The following is a 5,220-nucleotide window of genomic DNA, read 5'->3' on the forward strand; positions in this document are numbered from 1 at the left end:
GATATCGGAATAACCGGTTCCTTGTCTAATACAACATGATATTCCTATTACAATTTGATATATTCCTAGTACAACATGGATATTGCTATAGGTTGTAGCTAGGTTCACCCTGCTGATAACAAATAAAAAAGTAAGTACATGCTGAAAATCATAGTCACGCATTTTGAGACTGTTTCAAAGAGCATGGCATTCAACAATCTTCGTAAATATTGGGGGCATTTACATGCTTTTGCTATTCGAATGAAAATGTCATGACAATGTAATCATAGATACTGCATGGGTATTGAGGCTTCAAGTGATCTCATGAATTTTGGAAGAGCGCTATCTATTTATACATGACATCTTCTCAAGCAAGTAAAAAAATACACTCATCTAGCACATATACAAATTTTGAAAATTCCCCTTATCCAAATTAGTTTATCTCAACACTGTTGAGATAGTGTTGGGATTCATTGAGATAATGGAGGGAATTAAACTAGACACCTATTTCGGTATTTTTTTAGAAGGGAAAATGTCCATTCCAATGCCCATTCCAAATAGACACATAAATGATTAAACCAAACAGAAACCAAATAAACACATAGATGAGTAATCTTGAAAATTTTCTACAGAGATTTCAACCTTTCATATTTCAACCCTATCAAAATCTTGAATTTCAACCATATCAAAATCTTGAATGAAGAAAAATCTTGAATGAGGTTTTGGGGAGGCACATTACACACTGAAATCTTTGGCCAAACATATTCATACAATTGAATGAACACATAATGAAATGAAGTTTTGGGGTAGGGGAGGGTCAAGTTCATTCACCTAAAATCAAATCAAAGCTGACCGAAGAATTGTCCGAAAAAGTGGGTCGGTGGTGCTGATACGCCGGAATCAGGCCGGGATCAAACTAGTGAGGAATACGAGTCTTGGCTTTCTTAGTGGGACAGGGAATTGTATGAACTAGGTAGCTTACCCGTGCTTTGCACAGAGAGAGAGAGGGCAGAGTCGTAATTTCTGAAAAACGAGAGGCAAAACTGTATTTTATGGGTAATGACAAAACTATAATTATGACGTAAGTGTGGGCAGAAACGTCATTTTTGACAAGTGAAGGGCAAAAATGTAATTCACAAGATGATGACAAAACTGTAATTACGACGTAAGTGAGGGCAGGACTGTAATTCTGACGTAAATGAGGGCAGGACTGTATTATGCAGGTATGATGGCAAATTCGTAAATAAAAGCAAATGCATGACGATTTGGTCAATTTCAGGAGGCTTTATGAACAGTGACGGAGCTATACCAATTGCATATCATATTCCAATTTATAACAGTAGATACAATCTATTTAATATAGCAAAATCACAATGAATAAAATCTCAAATGTTACAGAAACCTATTGCTTTCTGCATTCTATAGCATAAAAAATCTCAAGTATTCGAAATTTAGATAGTATGTTCTTGGATTATAATCAAATCCACAACTATTCAAATTAACAATGTAAATAGTTTCGCTATCGTAAACGCATGAAAGTTATATTTTACATCAAAAACTTGCACTTGCCAAAGATGATGTAAACTTGAATTTGTTATTCATGGTGATCACAAAACATATGATAATCACATAATTACTTTAGTCAAGGAAAATGTCAATAAGCCTGTAAAACACCTCCAATTGGAACCTGAAATTCAGATAAACATCATTTTGAAAAAGAAGAAAAAATTACAAAAGATCATTTAGACACAATGAAGCCAAAGAATATCAGAGCAAGGTAAAATCAATTTTATTCAAGAAGAAAATTACTACAGTTATAAAAGGGAGACATGTTAAAGAAAATTAGTACAGTTAACAAACAGTATTATTGTTCAAGAAGAAAATGCTCCACCTATTTGTTAACGAAAAAAGTTGTGGTACTGGGATGTATATCCTATTTTTATTTTACATGTACTTAAACAAAAATTACACTGTTATGAATCAAATTACAACATTAAGAACAAATTTACCAAATTTATTTACACTATTTACATAAATTTAAACAAAATTACAACTATGAGAACAATTTGTTCAAAAAGTTGTAAAATGGTTGTACATTTTGTAATTACAATTATTAGAACAAGATTACAAACAATACGACTCAACATTACCACTTTAACTACAAATATGTTATCATATTTGTAAATGTAGGTATCACATATATTACCACTTTAGCTACAAATATGTTATCACATTTGTAAATGTAGGTATCACATACGGGTAGGTACCATAGAATTTCCCTTTGTTAACAGTTATAGAATAAGACAGCTTCTACTTGATTAAAAACCACCACTGTGACAACTCTGTAACAACATATAGGTAAAGACAATCACTCACTGCAACTATCTTGGCTAGGCTTTACTAATGAGCCACCAAATTTAGAGAAAACCAAACTAATTCGTATAAAAATATCAGATCATCAGTCATGCTAACTGCTTTACCTGACTACTCCTATTGATATTAAGATTAAGATCTCATGCATTAATCAATACAAATACAACACAATTAGTACTAAATAGTTTCACACTACAGGAATTTAAGAACAATTTAAAGTGATCAATTTCCAATAGTTGCAAGCTCATTCTAGAACGTAGACCAAAGAGACGTTCACTCCTAAGAACACAAAACACTCAAAGGACAAAACATAAAAGAAGCTCACAGAGGGACTAATGCACTATGTATGGAGCTAGATCTTACAAATATTGGTGAAAGCTCAATGCAATGAACCAAGATATCTGATGGCGTATTCATGAGAGAACGAAGTTGAGAAGCAATACATTGCGATTCATAGTAAGAACGAAGTTGAGAAGCAATACCTTGCGATGGTGAGCTCGAAGTTTCAAATTGACCAAACCCAATCAAACTCAGCAAATTGCAGAATCCTACCGATCAAAAAAAAAATGAGAAATCGCAGCCCAGATCACAAATCAAAAGCAAAACAAAGGCAGAAGCAACAATATAGATTTCAATTCAGAGATTAAGATATATGAAAAATACCCAAATTTTCAAGTCTCCAGATTTATCTGAGCTTGATAAAACTCTTTCTTTTAACAACTTTTAACAAAGGGAAATCGATCACAAAACGGAACAATAGTGAAAGAGTTGAAATGAAGCAGCGATAGAGACGGGAGAAATAAAAATAAAGGAGGTCTGAAGAGACAAGATCAATCCGGAAGATTCAGGAGGCAGAAGAAAATTAAAAAATGCAGGGCAAAAAAAATCCTTGGCGAGAGAGAGCCTATTTAGAAAAATCTAAATTACCTGTTTTAGAAAACCAAAAAAAAAAAAAACCGTTCATTGTTGCTAATAGACAGTGTTTTCACTGTACTCTGAAAACACACTGTTCATATGCTTATGAACAGTCAACCAACAAATGTTATATAGGTAAATTAGTATACTAGGACAGTTGCCCGCGTCTAGCTGCGGGAGAAGACAGATGATTGCCATATTAATATATGTATTGTTGTTTTTTATAATGCCATATTAATATATGATTGTCATAATTAATATGCCATGTATCCTAAGCAAACAGACCAAAACTACAAAAAAGTATTTTGACAAAGGATGGTGCTTTCGGAATGAACTGTAATACAGACTCGTAAGTGTTATCACCAAATGTTTCAAACTAGGAGGATACCGCGCGATGCTGCAGGCGGTACTGTGGGATTAAAAAACTGTAACGAAAAATACCTAAACATGGTTACATTAAATGAAATACGTGTGAAATGAAGCAATCTGAAGACAAATCGGTCTTTATCTGAATCACAACAAAGATTTTATGATGCTGGCTTCCAAAATAACCTTCTTCATGTTTTCTGTCAATCTGTTTCTGCAAGAAACTGTGTGAAAAGGACCATGATTGAACTTTGTTCCTGTTTACTAATAAGCTTGACACCATGTTGCAAAATAAGCTTATTCATTGTACCTGAAGATTGATCTCCGTTCCTCTTTACTAATAAACCACCATTTTCACATTTCCTCCACTTTCTACAGAATCATTGATCTACTAAATTTTTTTTTAATTGTGATAAAAACAGCCTTGTGTTAGTAACTTAGTATTATTTATTGTCAAAGTAGATAAAGAAAAAAGAGCACAAAGACATACCCTTAAAGCAAGTAGAAGGAAAAGATCACGAAATGCGAACAAAGAAACTGCCTCCTAGCGGCTTAATTGGAACCTACAAAAAATAGAAATATTTCAATATCTGATGCATAGTCATTTTATCTCGTTGATAATTGAGACAGGATACTTTGGATTCTGATTTTGTAGCAACAATGAATGTGAACAGCTATAAGATAGGTAAAGAGTCTTTTCAAATTTTCGTAATATACCTTCTGGTTTTCCTTTTAGGAGTCTGATTCATTTGTCACTTGGCGGCTGAATCTTGATGTCCAAGAGGTTGTTATTGTAAAATGCCGATGATTGTAAAGACGTTCTGAAAATGAAGTGCAGTTATCCTGCTGAAAGCTGTCTGAATTCGTACCACAAAATGGAGAAGATATAGTATGTATTAGGTAAATGATATATAATAGCAAGTAAGGAACATTGTTGTATCTAATAATTATGTAAGACTGAAATTAAGAAAGCATAACCAAGATAACTATACCTTCTTGTTCTTCCTTTCTCAGTAATCTAGCAACCTGGAAATAGGTTATTGTTGAAGGAATAATTTTTCCGGACTATTCAAAAATTGAATGAAAAGAAAAGTAGCGTGTGAATAATTGAGAAAGAAATCACTTGGTTAGTTACTATATCTATTGTAAGATGTTCACAAATAACAGCAATCCAAAAGCATACAGCAATCTAATAAAAAAAAAAGGGAAATTTTCATATACACCCAATTTTGAAGAGTGGTTTTAAATAAAACCCACCTAATATTCCTATCTGATAGACATTTAAAATGTATCAATTATGATAAATATTATGTCCTATTTTTTCTAAATTTTACACAATTGCCACCATTCAACTATAACATATTAATATAATAAATAAGCTTAATTGATGATGTCTTAAATACCTTAATTATGAGTTTTTCTTCTAACACTGACATTTTTCAATCAATTTGCAAGAATTATGTAGTTTTCTTTATTTTTATGAAAAATCTTGATTAAAGGAATTCATTCTCTAATCTATACATAAGGTAAAATATAATATAAATAAGATATCTGATCTAAACCCTAAACCCTATACCCTAAACCTTT

At 32.4% G+C, this 5,220-nt stretch overlaps 1 non-coding gene across 1 annotated transcript in view; it reads right to left on the reverse strand.

Annotated features, from left to right (window-relative positions):
• Positions 1-1,335: 1,335 nt before the first annotated feature.
• LOC101300835 overlaps positions 1,336-5,220 on the reverse strand; it is an 8,633-nt gene continuing 4,748 nt past the window's right edge. Inside the window, exons 3-7 of the transcript XR_185006.1 lie at positions 4,626-4,698; positions 4,351-4,490; positions 4,124-4,196; positions 2,835-2,900; positions 1,336-1,666 (exon numbers count right to left, since the gene is read on the reverse strand). This is a non-coding gene — a transcript (uncharacterized LOC101300835). The remainder of the gene's footprint in view (positions 1,667-2,834; positions 2,901-4,123; positions 4,197-4,350; positions 4,491-4,625; positions 4,699-5,220) is intronic.

This window comes from Fragaria vesca, linkage group LG6 (genome assembly GCF_000184155.1).
Source record: "Fragaria vesca subsp. vesca linkage group LG6, FraVesHawaii_1.0, whole genome shotgun sequence".
Lineage (NCBI taxonomy): Eukaryota > Viridiplantae > Streptophyta > Magnoliopsida > Rosales > Rosaceae > Fragaria > Fragaria vesca.